Here is a 17686-nt window from a genome sequence, read left to right as displayed (position 1 = left end):
AGTACCTCTCTATAGTACCCAGTTTGGGTTAATATAGACTTGTGTTTTAGCCAAGTCTCAAAAGGTTATCAAATCTCCAAACAGGTCTACTATACTCTTATTGATCTAATTGAAGTTCAATCCATATACCAGCATGATCAGATAAAATAATTGGATCTATGGAAGCTTTAATCACTTGTTGAACTATTTGAGTTGAAACAAAAATATAATCTATTCTGGAAAAAGACTTATGAACCTGTGAACAAAAGGAAAATTCCTGATCATCAAAATGAAGAATACGCCAAATATCTTTTAAATCACATGAATGAACCAAATTATCTAACCCTAAAGATTTTATATTTTTACATGTTTTTTTAAATCTATTAATGGATCCATAACAGCGTTAAAATCTCCAGCCACCACTATTTTAGAAGCAGCCATTGGGAGTATCAATCTCTGTAATGTTTTAAAAAATTCCTGCTGATTCGAATTAGGGGCGTACACATTGAACAAAGTCAGGGTATTATTTCCAATATTCATATCTACTTGTAACCATCTACCCAGAGGATCTGAATTTACTAATTGAAAATTGGCAGTATACTTTTAATTAATAAGAATAGCTACCCCTGCTTTTTTTTCCAACTGCAGGTGCATAAAAACATTGCTTTATCCAACCTACTTCCAATTTCCTTGATTCCGCCAAGTTCAGATGGGTCTCTTGTATATAATAGACATCTGTATTCTGTTTTTTCAAAAAGGATAATACTTTTTTCCTTTTGATCTGGTGATTAAGGCCATTAACATTAAGTGAAAATATTTTAAAAGACATCATGATATATAAAAACAAAATGATTCTTCAAGATCAAATAATTAAAAGAATTTTGAATCTCAAGAGCAGACATCACCTTCCTTATTTTAAACTCTAAAACCTGAATATTACCCCATTTAAACCCTCCCTCCACCCCATTCCCCCTTATAACAATAAGTTTATTTTCCCCTTGCACATCCACAACCAAATCTTTATTTCCCTCCAATAAACAAGTAACGTATTTCTCCCCAATCCATATACTCCCTTTCCCTTCCCTCCCTCCCACCCATAAAAATCTTGACTGCTTGGAAGTGTTTATGAGAAGCAAAGCCCCAAACCCCCCCCCCCCCAAAAAAAAAAAACCTATCTTAAAAGAAAATCCAGTTTAATCAAATCATATTAATCAAATCCTGTAAATTATATTAACATTGAATAATGGATTATAAAGTAACATATCAGTAATCTATAACAAGTAAAATGAAATATCTATACAAATGTTGATTAAACATTTATAACTAAATATTACTTTAACTTATCATTTAAATCATCTCTGCAATCTCTCTGTTCAATTGATAAGAAAAAAACACTTACGAATATATTTATTTCTCTAACATCATTTCCAAATATATATAATTTTATTATCACCTTGATTTCTTAACTTATAACTTAGAAATTATACTCCATTTTTAATTAATTAAATTATTATTATTAACTATTATTATTAATTATTCTGACAATCTATTCCAATTTTTAAAATGACAGACACCATTATATGATTTATATATTATTCAACTATCTATTTCAAATTCATTTTATATATTTATTGTGATAAATAATCTTAATTATTAATGTGACTTGTAATTAGATTCAATTAATCTCAAAATATCTCTCCACATGACTCAAATCCATTTTAATTTATATTCAATTTACATTAATTTATATTCAATAAAGAAACATTCCTTATCTTAATGAATTCATTAAATATTCCTCTTTCAACTTTAGTTCAATTAGTTTGTTTAGAATTTCATCAATACATTGCCTTTTCTATCTAATATTCAAACTTAATACCTTTATCTAATCTTACATTATTAAATTTATTGAGTTAACATTGTAATTAAATTAGAGATGCATTGTATTTGTGTAATGAAGAGTATATATATTTTTAACTGCTAAAAATCTATAATTCCTGAGGATAATTTAAATTACTTAAAAAAATGCTGTTGTTCTCTATATAGGTTCTCTTATTATCTTAATAATAACCAGAATTCCTTTCTAAGTTGTAATAATTTAGCATTTTTTAAATCTCAACTTACAATTCTTATATTCAAAAGTATCATGCAATCATTGTAATCATTATAAGAATAACATTTGCAAAGTTGTCTGTTGAGATCCTAACTTTAATCGACCACATTTCTTTGCTTCTCCCTGAATGTAGTTTTTTGATTGAAAAGCAAATAAACAGATTAAAGTAATTAAATGCTCTTCAAAGAACAACACAGGGAAGCCTTTGCAAACTTTCACAGAACTCAGAGATAAAGTACAGATTTCCCTTCACATCGGTGTATCAATATGCTGTCTGTTCAAAAAAAAAACCAAAAAACAAAAATACAGATGATCCTGTCCCCTCCCTGGAATTCCTCCGTTGCTTTCCCACCTCTGAGATTGCAGCATTGTTACAAATTACCACAATCCTCTGTATTTATATTAAAATCGGAGCAAAAGCACAGTCATCATCTTGTGTTTCTTCAGGGAAATTTCAGTATCATATTTCCACTCGGCCGACTACAGACATTTCATATTCCCACATCCGAGATTACAGCATTGTTAAAAAGATCCACAAACCTCTGTATCCACACTATTTTTCATCTGAGAGATGAGATTTTTTCCTTACGTCTATCCAATAAAGAAATTGTCCATTCCTGCAGATATTGGAGCATTGCTCAATCCTCGTTGTTTCTTACATAACGAAGATCAGACATCCACAATGAATCACCCATCTCATCAAACTGTATCAGCACTTTACAGATAAAACTCATCTGTTATGGTCCTCATTACTCTCAATTTATATATTCATTGGTTCTTTTTGTTGAGAAAGGAAGCCTAAAAGCTCTTCTGGTTCCTCAAATTGGCATGTTTTATTTTCAATTGTAATCCTCATTGTCGCAGGATACATTAGACCATATTTTGCCCCTAGTTCCTTCAGTTTAGGTCTTAACTGAAGGAATTTTTTCCATTTTTCAGCAGTGGCTTTCGCGAAATCAGGAACAAAAATCAACTTTGTCCCTTTATATTTTAAGTCATTATTGGCTTTAGACAGATTTAAAATTTCTATAGTCTGTTGATACCTCATTACTTTGAAGATTAACGGTCTTGGAATCCCTTTTATATTTGATTTAAACAGGATTCTTTGAGCTCTCTCGATCTCTAACGGAAATCGAGGGCTCAATGGCACTAATTTAGGAATAATGCTTTCTAAAAATGCTATGGCATCTTTCCCTTCCAAACCTTCTTTTAAATTTAAAATTCTTATATTATTCCTTCTAGACCTATTTTCAATATGTTCAATTCTTTTTTCCAGACGTTGAATTAATTGGTGATCTGTTCTATATTGCATTAATGTTTCTTCAGCTCTCCCCATTCTCTCCCCCATTTGAACAGCTGTGGCATTAGCAATTTCTTTTTTTTTTTGGCTAGGTTAGAAACTTCTTTGACTTCTAACATTAAATTTCTTAGTTCGATTATAATGCCTGCATTGTTACCAGTTTCCTCCAACGGAAGAGGCACACGAGATGGAGTCGGGGGATCAGCCTTAATCCTTGTCGCTTTTCCTCCTGAAAAGGTAGAATCATTTTTTGTTTGTTGTGATGATGATATTATGCCGATGTAAGGCTTGAAAAATCACTCGATTTAAAAAAAGTAATTTTGTCCAAAAATACCACAAAAGCTTTCTGGAGATACGGAGCTCAGTGATCACGCTTCCACCATGCCTCACCCCCCCATGATCTGATTTTTTAAGATCGTAGATGAGGTGAATGGCAGCATTCTGTACGATTCTCAAGCGTTTGATGGTTTTCTTAAAGGATCCCAGGTATATAATGTTGCAGTAATATAAGATGCTTAAGATTAGTGATTGGACCAGCAGTCGAAAGGAGAGGAAGTCGAAATAGTGTTTGATGGTGAAAAGTTTCCAGAGGGTACAAAAGCATTTTTTAACCTGAGCTTTAGTATGGTCTTCGAAATCAGGTATCGGTCCAGAATGACTCCATGGATTTTGATAGTAGAATTAATTAGGTAGTTTAACCCGTTTAATTTCAAAGAGGTATTTGTTAACTTGTAGGTAGGACTTGCCAAGAAGATCTTGGTTTTTTGGGGGTTCAGTTTTAATTTGAATAGTGTGGTCCATTGCTCTATCTTGGTGAGGACGGATGAGGTGAATTGTTCCGTCTCTTGTGTCAGAGAGGTTATAGGAATGATAATTGTAATGTCATCTGCATATATACATGATTTCAGTTTTAAGTCAGATAACATATGTCCCAATGAAGCCATGTAGACGTTGAATAGAGAGGGGGATGGAGGGGAGCCCTGTGGAACTCCGCAGGGATTGCACCAGGATTGGGAGAAGGTTCCGTTACAGTGAACCTGCTAAGTGCGGTTTTTCAAGAAGCCTGTGAACCAGTTTAATACCTGTCCAGTGATGCCAATGGAGTCGAGGCATCTGAGCAAAATGTCATGGTCAACCAGGTCAAAGGCACTGCTCAAGTCGAACTGAAGTACTAGGGCGTTTTTTCCCAGTGAAAACAAATGGAAGAGGTAATTAGTCAGTGAAGCTAAGACAGTTTCTGTGCTATGATTTGTGCGAAATCCAGACTGGGAGTCGTGAAGAATGTTGAATTTCTCTAGGTATTTCATGAGCTCATGATTAACTAGACCTTCCATAAGTTTTTGGAAGAGTGGTATATTGGCAATGGGTCTGTAGTTGGAAGCCGAAGAGATTGGTTCCTTGGAGTTTTTAATAATAGGAGATACAAGGATATGGCCAAGTTCCAACGGAAAGTGGCCAGTGGACAGGCATAGGTAAAACCCATGTCTTTTTATGGTTACTGAGGGAATATTGCATATTTTAAAGTCATCTGCCTTGACATTTTTGAAATCCCCCCAAATATAAATGATAATTTGCATATGGTATGCTTTGTAGTTTATAAAAATTTTATGGTTACCGTTATGAATTAATAAGATATGTGTACATGGAAGAATGGAAGAATGGAATGGAAATGGAATGGAAGAAACTGGGGGCGAGGCAAGGGCAGAATTGGGGGCGGGACTGACAATTCATAGATTTCCCCTTTTGATAAAAAAAAATAAATGGTCACCTTATGTATGGATGATCTGGTGTATTATGAGTGCGCTCTTATAACAAAAGCTTTTACCACACTCCGAACATGAAAATGGCTTCACTCCTGTGTGAATAGTCTGGTGTCCTGTTAGGCTTACCTTATGCTTGAAGTGCTTTCCACACTAAGAACATGAAAATGGCTTCACTCCAGCGTGGATTTTCTGGTGTTTGGTCAGTGTTCCCTTCTGACTAAAGCATTTACCACACTCAGAACATGAAAATGGCTTTTGTCCTGTATGGATGATCTGGTGTTTTTTGAGGGTCTCCTTCTGATTAAAGCTTTTACCACACTCAGTACATGTAAATGGCTTCACTCCTGTATGGTTTATCAGGTGAATTTGGAGATGTGACTTAGTTCTGAAGTTTTTACCACACTCAGAACATGAAAATGGCTTCACGCCTGTGTGAATTCTCTGGTGTATTGTGAGTACACTCTTATAAAGAAAGCTTTTACCACACTCAGAACATGAAAATGGCTTTTGTCCTGTATGGATGATCTGGTGTGTTTTGAGGTTCTCCTTACAATTAAAGCTTTTACCACACTCAGTACATGTAAATGGTTTCACTCCTGTGTGAATTCTCTGATGTATTGTGAGTGCTCTCTTATAACGAAAGCTTTTACTACACTTAAGACATGAAAATGGTTTCACTCCAGAGTGGATTTTCTGATGTTTGGTCAGTGTTCCCTTCTGACTAAAGCTTTTACCACACTCAGAACATGAAAATAGCTTTTGTCCTGTATGGATCATCTGGTGTGTTCTGAGGGACTCCTTCTGATTAAAACTTTTACCACACTCAGAACATGAAAATGGCTTCACTCCAGTGTGGATTTTCAGGTGTTTTGTCAGTGCTCCCTTCCAACGAAAGCTTTTACCACACTCAGAACATGAAAATGGCTTTTGTCCTGTATGAATGATCTGGTGTGTTCTGAGGGACTCCTTATGATTAAAGCTTTTACCACACTCAGAACATGAAAATGGCTTTTGTCCTGTATGGATGATCTGGTGGGTTTTGAGGGTCTCCTTCTGATTAAAGCTTTTACCACACTCAGTACATGTAAATGGCTTCACTCCTGCATGGATACTCTGGTGTCTTGTGAGTTTTGCTTTCATAGTAAAGCTTTTACCACACTCAGTACATGTAAATGGTTTCACTCCTGTGTGGTTTCTCTGGTGTATTGTGAGTGCGCTCTTATAAAGAAAGCTTTTACCACACTCAGTACATGTAAATTGTTTCACTCCAGTGTGGATTCCATGGTGTGTTGTGAGTTTTGCTTTTTGAGTAAAGCTTTTACCACACTCAGAACATGTAAATGGCTTCACTCCGGTGTGGATTCTCTGGTGTCTTTTGAGTTTTGCCTTCTCATGAAAGCATTTACTACACTCAGAACATGTAAATGGTTTGACTCCAGTGTGAATTCTCTGGTGTCTTCTCAGTGTTGTCTTATCACGAAAACTTTTACCACACTCAGTACATGTAAATGGTTTCACTCCAGTGTGAATTCTCTGGTGTCCTGTAAGTGTTTTCTTTTCAGAAAAGTTTTTACCACATTCAGTACATGAAAATGGCTTTTGTCCTGTATGGATGATCTGGTGTGTTATGAGGTTCTCCTTCTGAGTAAAGCTTTTACCACACTCAGAACATGTAAATGGCTTCACACCTGTGTGGATTCTCTGGTGTGTTGAGAGTCTTGATTTCACAGTAAAGCTTTTACCACACTCAGTGCATGAAAATGGCTTCACTCCTGTGTGGAATCTCTGGTGTCTTTTGAGTTGTCCCTTCTCACAAAAGCTTTTACCACACTCAGAACATGTAAATGGTTTCACTCCAGTGTGAATTCTCTGGTGTCTTCTCAGTGTTGTCTTATCACAAAAACTTTTACCACACTCAGTACATGTACATGGCTTCACACCTGTGTGGATTCTCTGGTGTCTTGTGAGTTTTGCTTTCACAGTAAAGCTTTTACCACACTCAGTGCATGAAAATGGCTTCACTCCTGTATGGCTTATCAGGTGTATTTTGAGCTGTAACTTAGTTATGAAGCTTTTACTACACTCAGTACATATAAATGGTTTTTCTCCAGCGTGGATTCTCTGGTGTACTCTCAGTGTTCCCTTCTGACTAAAGCTTTTATCACACTCAGTACATGTAAATGGCTTTGTTGCTCCGGGGATTTTCTCCACTATTTTGTGGTTTCCTTTCCAAGAACTGCTTTTACCACTGACAGCACAAGTATATAATCTCCCATTTTTCTCAATTTCCTGATATTCTGGGATATTTGCCATCCTGTAAATTATTTTTTCAGATTTAGTAGGAGCGTCTGATTCCTCGCCAGTTTCAGAATTTTTATGATCTGTAAATGCTTCTCCTTGACTGAAGCTTTTCTCACATTCGGTATTTAAAACTAATCTCTCTCCTGGGTGAAATTTTGGTTTTCTTGTGAAGTTCTTGTCCTGGTTTATATTTTTTTTACAAACAGGATATGAAGATATTCTCTTGTCAGTATTGTTTTTCTGGCATTTTGTAATGCTTCGTGTATTGATACGGTTTTCCCCATATTCGATACTTGTACACATTCTAGTTCCTTTATTATTTTTCCTGTGTTGCATTTGCTCTTTCTTGCTATTGAAACTTTTCCCACAGTCAGAACATGTAAAATGTGTCTCTTTCAAGCAGGTTTTCTGTTCTCCCTTTTGACTGGAGGTTTCCCCACAGTCCGTACATGTAGATGATCTCTCTTCAGTATCAGATCTCTGATGTGGTTTCAGAATTGAACGATCACTGAGGAATATCTCACATACATCACATGAACATCTTTGATCTCTCATCTGGTCCGTCTGGTCTTCCCCTGTGTGTGTGATCTTGAGCAGAGCTGACTCTCCTGGTGAATACTTTTGATTTTGATGTTTTTCCTTCTCTCCCCAGACAGAGCAGGAAGAAGTTTCCTCTTTCTCTCCTTCTGATAACATCTTTACTCCTTCAGGCTTCTCACTGAGCTTCCAGTGATTATTTTTAGGGTCATCTTTTTCTAAATAAAAAAAGAACAATGTATATTATTGTAGGATTAAACCTTTGAACAAGTTCAGTAATACAAAACCCCTTTGTACATTTACCACCTACTCACTGCTCAGAAAACAACATTTCCAAGCTGATCAGTACCAGAGATGCAAATAAGAGTGTGTGATCATATTCAAGTCAATGTTAAAATTTGTTACGGAGATGCTGCAGTGGCCATGAAGAGGGTTTGAGTGATTTTGTAATATTTGTGAATCGGTTGAAGAAGAGAAGAGATCAGGACATCCTTCAACATCAAAAACCCAAGAGAATGTTGAAAGAGAAAGCGAAATGACTCGATCAAACAGGCAAGTGACTATTAGGGAAATTTCTGAGGAACTGAACATCTCTTCTGCACGTAGAGAACGAACTGAGAAACGGGCAAACGGTTCCATCCTCCATCATGACAACCCTCCGTGTCGCACATCGCTTCTGGTACAGCCATAAAAACATTATGATGTGTCCTCATCCACCTTATTCACCGGATCTGGCACCATGCGATTTCTGGCTCTTCCCCAATGTCCAAATCACCATGAAAGGCAAATGTTTTGAATCGATTCAGGACATCGAGGCAGTCACAACAGCGCGACTAAAGACATTCATGATGCTTCAGAAAGTGGCAAGAATGATGGGATAAGTATGTTCGAAGATAGGGGGAGTATTTTGAGAGGGATAAATGGCAACTCCTGTGTCGGATAGCTATACTCCTCAACTCAGTCCTGAGTTTCGCCAAAAAGGCTTCTTCAGGAGGAGTGATCTCGTCGAGGGGACATCAGATACCAAAACGCCGACACTGACTAAACTGTACAGCGGGTTGGGGTTTAGTCAGTGTCGGCGTTTTGGTATCTGATGTCCGCTCGAAGAGATCACTCCTCCTGAAGAAGCCTTTTTGGCGAAACTCAGGACTGAGTTGAGGAATATAGTTATCCGACACAGGAGTTGTATATAGTCTGGATTTTGCACTGTTTTGCACAAAACTCTTTATGAGTTTCACTATATTGCACTTGAAATTATCACCTGCAGAGCCACGACAGCAAACCATCATATACGATAAGTATCAGATTTTCCTTATCTTTATTATTTGCATTTGCATATTCATAAAGGAACATACATTAATGAAAAGGGACTGAAAAGTGAAATGATGGTCCCTCTCTATTCTCTACGTGGCTCGCATGAAAGAGATATGACACTGAGCACGTTTCATTATTAATATTTATTAATTAAAAAAATTATATATTCCCTATTTATTATATTTATTTCTAGTACTTATAAAGAAGCTGGTAAATTTTGATTGAATTAGTACAGCGATACCAGCAATATAGTTATCATATATTCCTAAGGCTACGACGAGAGGTTCTATTATTTCATATTCTGCTTATATTAGAAAACAATTTAAAAAGCAATTTTCAGAATTGGAAAAAGAAATGAAAATTTTGGAATCTAAATTGATTAACAAATGGGAACATAATACGTTGCAGGATCTTTTAAAAGCAAAAGGTAAATATAATGAACTATCTTCAAAATTAATTAGGAAAGATTTGTTCTCCAAACAAACTTTGTATTATGGAAATTCTAATAAGGCGGGAAGATTATTGGCAAATTATCTCAAAGTAAAGAAAAGAAGGAATAATATTATTGCACTTAAAGATGATAAAGGAATTACACGTAATGAGATTGGAAAGATATTAAGTCAGTTTCTACATTTTTATAAAGACCTATATTCTTCTGAGCCTTATAAAGACAGGGGAAAAGATGGATTCGAATTTTTAAACTTAATTATTGGACCGAAGGAGTTTGGAAGAGCCGATATCTATAAATGAATTAGAAACAGCGTTGAAGTCTCTTAGAGTTGGATCCGCTCCAGGTGGTGGTTTCACAGTAGAATTTTATAAATCATTTCAAATTCTCCTTTTACCTCATTTGTTAAATTTATATCAGTCACAGCTTACTAAGGGTTGTATTACAGGTACTATGGCTGAATCATTAACTATTGTTTTGCCTAAGCCAAATAGAGATCCTACTTTGCTTTCAAACTACAGGCCTATCTCTTTAATAAATGTAGATGGTAAACTTTTGGCTAAGATATTGGCTTTGTGCTTAGCCAAGGCTCTCCCTTATATTATTGATTTGCACCAAACAGGATTTGTTGCTAAAAGACATTCATCTAATAACTCTAGATTAGCATTCCATATGCTAAATTTAACCAAAAATATGAATGATCCGGCTTTTTCTGTATCTTTGGATGCAGAGAAAGCTTTTGATAGAGTTGAATAGAATTTTATGTATCAAGCATTAGATTGGTTTGCTATAGGTCCTGGATTTATACAAATGGTTAAATCATCGTATAGCTCCCCTTCTGCAAGATTGAATATTAATAATAATTTGTCAGAGAGGAGCTAGACAAGGCTGTCCTCTATCTCCTTTGTTGTTTGATGTTGTATTAGAACCCTTGTTATTAGCCATTCATCAAGCAAAGGGGATACAGGGTATTCCTCATTCGGATTGGGAATATAAAGTTTCAGCATATGCAGATGATATTCTGCTCTATTTGAGAAATCCAGAAATTACCATTCCATGTTTGCTAGAATTGATTGATACATTTGGAAAATTTTCAGGTTATAAAATAAATTGGAGTAAGTCTGAAATTCTTCCATTAAATGTGCATTGTTCTAAAGGATTATTTGATTCTTTTCCATTTGTATGGAAAGAAGATGGCTTAAAGTATTTAGGTATTATGATTAAAAGAAATTTAGACGATACAGTTAAAGAGAATAAAAAACTTTTATTAAAAAGAGTTACAGAGTTGTGTGAGCAATGGAATCCATTATATATTTCTTGGTGGGGGAGAGTTCAAACTATTAAAATGATGATATTACCTGTGGTTTGTTATCAAATGAGTATGATACCAATCTTTTTTCATGGGTCCATTTATAAAAAACAACAGTATCCTTATGAAATTTCTTTGGCAAGGTAAAATGCATAGAATTGCTTTAGTATCTCTTCAAAGGCCAATTGAGGAGGGTGGGGTAAATTTTCCTAATTTTTATAGGTATCATCAAGCCTATATTTTACGTCAAGGTATGTATTGGATCCTCCCAGAACTCTTTGAGAATGCACCGGATTGGCTTTATTTAGAATGGCGTCTCTTGTTTCCCTTAAATTTGGTTCATGTGCCCAGTATTAGAATACCTAGAAGATATAAGGAGAACAGAATTTTATCAGATACATGGAAAACATTGAGATATATTAGCAATTTAACACCTATTCCAATAAGTAAATCTACAAATCAATCTTTATGGATTAATTCCAAGATTCAAATTGGCGGATCTAAAATCTTATGGAAAAACTGAATCATTGCAGGCATTCGAACTCTGAATAACGTTATTTCAGATGGTAAACTGCTTGAATTTTCACATCTGCAACATAGATTCGGTCTTAATAAATCACAAGTTTTAAATGGTGGCTATTCAGGTGGGGTTCCCTGAATGGAAAAATCTGAATAATCAATATAGTCTGCAGTTCCTTTGTTTTCAAGCAGATTTCCTGAGACATCAAGCCACACAGTGGTATAAATTGATATCTGGATATATGAATAAAAAACCAAAAAATGGTCTAAGAGACATTTGGAGCATTGAGATTAAGCAGCAAATTTCTGCATCTCAATGGCCACGAATTTGGTCTTGGAGAATGAGATGTACAGTGTCGGCATCTATGAGGCAAACTTGGTTCTTTTTGTTACATAGAGCATTTTGGACCCCAGTTCGTTTGCAAAAGTTAGATTGTTCCAAGTCTAATAGATGCTGGCACTGTAATCTGGAAGTAGGGACTTGGATCATTTACTTTTTTACTGTCCCTGTATTAAATTGTTTTGGAATTCAATTTGGACGCAGATTAACCGTTTACTTGAAAATCATGTTGCTTTGTCTTATGATACTATTCTGTTTGGCATGGCTATGAGGAAAAAAAGTCAAACTTCTATTAATAATGGCAGGGGTGGCAATTCAGCACATTACGGCTAATTGGAAAAATTATACAAATCTTAATTATTCTTTTTGGTGGAATTCACTTTGTCACATTTTTAAAATAGAAAAAGCAATTGCTATACAGAAAGGTAATTATAACAACTTTATAAAGATCTGGGGGCCATTAGAGAATTATTGTAATGAATGAACATCGTTTTCCTTTCTGATGGATACATGTATTTTTTTTTGGGGGGGTGGAAATTGGATGATTAATATTTTTATTTAATGATTGGATTTCTGTTGTATTATGTTGGGTGGGGGGGAAAGGGTTATAATTTCTACTTTAATGGATTATATGTATAAGAATGTCAAGTGCTGTATATTTTATTAGTAATGTAATGTTTTAATATTAATCATTGGTTTGTCAGTTTTTAAATGAATAAAGAATTAAAAAAAAATAATAATAATAATTGGGTAACACATCAGGGTCTTAATGAAATGTCACAGACCCTGATCAAGGTACTCTGCTCTGCTATTTGGATTGATTTATGCCAATTACTATTTTAATCCAAGCTTCATTTATAACCCAAAGACAACTTCTTTGATTTTAGTCCTTTCTATTTTTTGGGTTTTTACATCTACTGGTACGTATGTGTTCAATATGTTCCTCCTCACTTTTATGGGTTGCTTATTTATTTGGACGCACACACTACGCATTTGGCGATGTTTAAGGGCTTGTTCTTATAACCTCATCGTTCTTTCGTCTCCGCCTTCAGCCACCTTCCACAGCATGGGCATACGACACATCTTCTTATACTGATGCCTACTTTAGCCACTAACTCGTAGGCATAAGGCTGGCACCACAGTCACTTCCTAAGTAATTTGTCACTTATTGTCATTATTCATTTGATTCCTGTTTTCAATTTTCCTTTTAGGACCCCTGAGGAAGACGTGTTTGCCGAAACACGGACCGTGTAGGCTCCGCTGGGACCATTGTATTTTTATGATTTTGTTGTTAAGAGAAATGAATCATTCTCAGGACATCTTATCCAGTCTGTTACTGCTTTTCATTGGATTGATTTTACTGTGGATTGCTGGGTCTTCTTTTTGTTTGTTTTTTTCAGAGATTTGGACAACACGCAGAGTACATATTTTTCTGTTACCTGTGGTTTCATGTCTGGAAAAATGCTGCAGAAAGGGAAGAGTGAGAGGGGAGGAAAGATGCTGCACATGGGGGGAGGGAGAAAGGAAAGAAGAAGAATTGGGGTGGAGGAGAGGAAGGGAGAGATGATTGTTGTACATGAAAAAAATATGCCAGCCCCAAAAGTAAACCCTAGTGCGTTTTTTGGACCCAAAATTAATATAAGACACTGTCTTATTTTGGGGGAAACACGGTATTTTTCTGTTACCACTTGTTTAATGTCTGGAAAGTGTGTGATAAACCAAAAAGGTTCTTACCTGCTAATTTTCTTTCTTTCTGTTAGCCTGTAGACCGGTACAGTTCTTCACTGATGGGTAATATCTCATCTTGACCAACAGGTGGAGACTGAGACCAAAATTTGGTATGGTATATAATAGCTGACCCTTCCCTATATACCTCAGTCTACCGAATAGCCAAACAGAACCAATAAAAAAATAACCATAAATAGTAACAATACTCCGAACAGGAGAAACAACTAACAAACAGGAATGATGTTGGAAAATGTATAGGATAAGACCCCTGCAGGAAAGAGTCCCCACAGCTCACCAGCCAAGCCACAACCTGACCCCGAGTGGAATGAGCCTCTTGAGAAATTCCGGAACAAGCTCTTTCTAAAGAAGATACACAGAAGCAATAGTCTCCTTAATCTACCGTGCAATAGTAGCCTTGGAAGCACAATCCCCCTTATGGCGGACCCGCCAAAAGGACAAATAGATGATCCTGAATTCCTGGGTCCAATAAACATTAGAGCAAAGGACCCGACAGACATCCAGTTTGCGCAACTGTTTCTGTTCAAAAGACCCCTCCCGACTACCCAACACCAGGAGGACCACTGACTGATTGACATGAAAAAGAGAGACCACCTTTGGTAGAAAAGAAGGAATAGGAAGCAACACCACCCGATCCCTAGAAAACTCCAGAAAGGGAGACCTACAAGAGAAACCCGATGAACAGATGTAATAGACACCAAAAAGACCACATTAAGGGTAAGGTCCTTCAAAGAGCAGGCACCCAAAGGTTCAAAGGGTGGGAACACCAGCACGGACAAGACCACATTAAGATCCCAAGATAGAACAGACGGTCAAACAGGAGGCCTATGCAACTTGGCCGCCTTCAAGAAGCGAATGACATCAGGAATGGCAGTCAAACACTGACCTCATAGCAACACATGAAAAGCAGACAAGGCCGCAAGCTGAACCCAGAGAGAAGACAAAGCCAGGCCCCTGTCCAGGCCTACTTGCAAGAACTCTAAGAGGTTAGGCAAGGAAGTGCGAAAAGAGACCACTCCAAGCATGGAAGTTTCGGGCCAGCCAGGCAGCGATTGGCTGGCCCGGAACTTCCTTTCCAAAGTCAGAAAAAGGGACAAAATTACATTGAAATTGGGGAGAGCAGAACAGACACAACTGCATCCATGCGTGCAGAAGGAAAAAACTGTAGAGGGCGCTAAACTGAACAGTAAATAGACCAGCGGCAGAGTGAAAAATCAGGAGTTCCTTCTGCAACTATGCGGCTAAAGGGAAATAACCCTACTGTCACCTACTGCACTAGAACAGAAAATCAGTAACTCAGCCCTGTGCCTGAAGAAAATGCAGATAATGCAATCCTTACCTAGAGTCCTCAGGATCTCATAATTCTCCTTCATCACTTCCCGGTGAAGCTCCTTCTGCCCTTCATCTAAACACTCCCACTCCTCCTGGGAGAAGGAGACGGTGATGTCCTCAAACGTCACTCGCTTCTGAAACATAAACCAGAAACACACAGAATGTTTTATATCAGATATTCAACCTCTGCTCTTGGAGAGAGTATCCTAAAGGAAGAAGAGAATGAGGAAGAAGAGCCTGGGGAGTGGAGGGAGCAGTGCCAGAAAGCAGAAAGTGAGATTTTCCTAAAGCAGGAGGAGAATGAGGAAGAAGAGCCTGGGGAGTGGAGGGGGTAGTGCCAGGAAGCAGAAAGTGAGATTGTCCTAAAGCAGAAGGAGAATAAGGAAGAAGAGTCTGGGGAGTGGAGGGAAAAGAAAGTGAGATTGTCCTAAAGCAGGAGGAGAATGAGGAAGAAGAGCCTGGGGAGTGGAGGGAGCAGTGCCAGGAAGCAGAAAGTGAGATTGTCCTAAAGCAGGAGGAGAATGAGGAAGAAGAGCCTGGGGAGTGGAGGGAGCAGTGCCAGGAAACAGAAAGTGAGATTGTCCTAAAGCAGGAGGAGAATGAGGAAGAAGAGCCTGGGGAGTGGAGGGATCAGTGCCAGGAAGCAGAAAGTGAGATTGATCTAAAGCAGGAAGAGAATGAGGAAGAAGAGCCTGGGGAGTGGAGGAAGAAGAGTCTGGGAAGTGGAGGGAGCAGGGCCAGGCTCAGTCTCTCTCCTACCCACCTCCTGAGCCATTCTCCTGCCCTTCTCCGCAGCACCAGCTCCTTCAATGTAGCTCTGGGCTGGGGAAGTAGTTTTAAGCTTTGATGAGTCCGTTCAGGAAAGGAGAATCTCTCTTAATGGAGGAAGAAAGGACAAAGGGGCAAAGTCCCCTTCATTCCACCCCCAGGAACATTCTTGCAAGTCCCCGGATGAAATGTGGCAATCAGTGTTCGAAGGGTGGACTTTGTGCTTCTCTCCCCTCCCTCAGTAGTCTTTTGACCAATCAGTAGAAGGGGCGGAGTCTGGGACAATCACTGATTCTCCCTCTGTGCCATAGAGTCACTTCCTGGCTCATTGCAGTGAATGAGAGCAGAGAAAGGAAAGCACCAACTATCTCATTAGCCTGATAGACAAATTGCTGCTGCCACCTCTGGCCGTTTTTTTCTACAGGTTTATCTCAAGAGTCAGATAGTGCTGCCTGATTCAGGGAAAAAAAATTTCCATTCGATTATTTTCAGTCTTTTGAATCGATTTAAAGACTTGTTCAACAAATCTCTGGAGACGGGAGTGATTCCTGGGGATTGGAGGAGAACGGACGTGGTCCCTATTCATAAAAGTGGTCACAGGGATGAAGCAGGAAACTACAGGCCGGTGAGCCTCACTTCAGTTGTTGGAAAAATAATGGAAGTTTTGCTGAAAGAAAGGATAGTGTACTTCCTTGAATCTAATGGGTTACAGGATCCGAGGCAACATGGCTTTACAAAAGGTAAATCGTGCCAAACGAACCTGATTGAATTTTTTGATTGGGTGACCAGAGAGCTGGATCGAGGACATATGCTAGATGTAATTTACTTGGATTTCAGCAAAGCCTTTGATACAGTTCCTCATAGGAGGCTGTTGAACAAACTTGAAGGGCTGAAGTTAGGACCCAAAGTGGTGAACTGGGTCAGAAACTGGCTGTCGGACAGACGCCAGAGGGTGGTGGTTAATGGAAGTCGCTCGAAGGAAGGAAAGGTGACTAGTGGAGTCCCTCAGGGTTCAGTGCTGGGGCCAATCCTGTTCAATATGTATGTAAGTGACATTGCTGAAGGGTTAGAAGGAAAAGTGTGCCTTTTTGCAGATGATACCAAGATTTGTAACAGAGCCATTCTCCTGCCCTTCTCCGCAGCACCAGCTCCTTCAATGTAGCTCTGGGCTGGGGAAGTAGTTTTAAGCTTTGATGAGTCCGAAGAGGGAGTGGAAAATATGAAAAAGGATCTGCAAAAGTTAGAGGAATGGTCTAATGCCTGGCAACTAAAATTCAATGCAAAGAAATGCAGAGTAATGCATTTGGGGATTAATAATAGGAAGGAACCGTATATGCTGGGAGGAGAGAAGCTGATATGCACGGACGGGGAAAGGGACCTTGGGGTGATAGTGTCCGAAGATCTAAAGGTAAAAAAACAGTGTGACAAGGTAGTGGCTGCTAGGCACAAAGCCTCAGTTGATGTCGAAGCACACAGCCACAGTCGAAGCACACAGCCACAGTCGATGTTGAGGCACAAATCTACGGTCGACGTCGAGGCACAAAGCCTCAGTTGATGTCGAGGCACACAGCCTCAGTTGAAGCACACAGCCACAGTCGATGTTGAGGCACAGAGCCCTAGTCGATGTCGAGTCACAAATCTACAGTCGACGTCGAGGCACAAAGCCCCAGTCGATGCCAAGGCGCAAAGCCACAGCCGACGCCGAGGCACAAAGCCTCAGCTGACGTTGCTCAATCAAAGTCCGGCGAGGCTTTGAAAGGCGGCACCATATCAATGAAACTGGTAATAAAGGTGCAACAGTGCGCTCCATAGAGGGCAACCTCGAGGATGAGTATTCCCATGAAAGGAGGCACGCTTTGAAGGTCTCGTAGAGGCTGTCATGACTGCACTCGATGCCTAGAATGCCTGAGACTCAGCTGG

At 38.3% G+C, this 17686-nt stretch overlaps 2 protein-coding genes and 1 pseudogene across 4 annotated transcripts in view; 1 reads left to right on the top strand and 2 right to left on the bottom strand.

Moving 5' to 3' along the window:
* The window catches only part of LOC117354717 (zinc finger protein 850-like), a 948741-nt gene that overhangs the window by 98654 nt on the left and 832401 nt on the right, over window positions 1-17686 (bottom strand). The gene's annotated exons all lie outside the window — the stretch shown is intronic.
* The window catches only part of LOC117354716 (zinc finger protein 721-like), a 375536-nt gene that overhangs the window by 312072 nt on the left and 45778 nt on the right, over window positions 1-17686 (top strand). The gene's annotated exons all lie outside the window — the stretch shown is intronic.
* LOC117354722 lies at window positions 1344-15942 on the bottom strand (annotated as a pseudogene).

Source organism: Geotrypetes seraphini, chromosome 2, assembly GCF_902459505.1.
Source record: "Geotrypetes seraphini chromosome 2, aGeoSer1.1, whole genome shotgun sequence".
In the NCBI taxonomy this organism is placed as follows: Eukaryota; Metazoa; Chordata; class Amphibia; order Gymnophiona; family Dermophiidae; genus Geotrypetes; species Geotrypetes seraphini.
The sequence above is the reverse complement of the archived record's forward strand: the minus strand, read 5'-3'. Positions and strand labels throughout refer to the sequence as shown.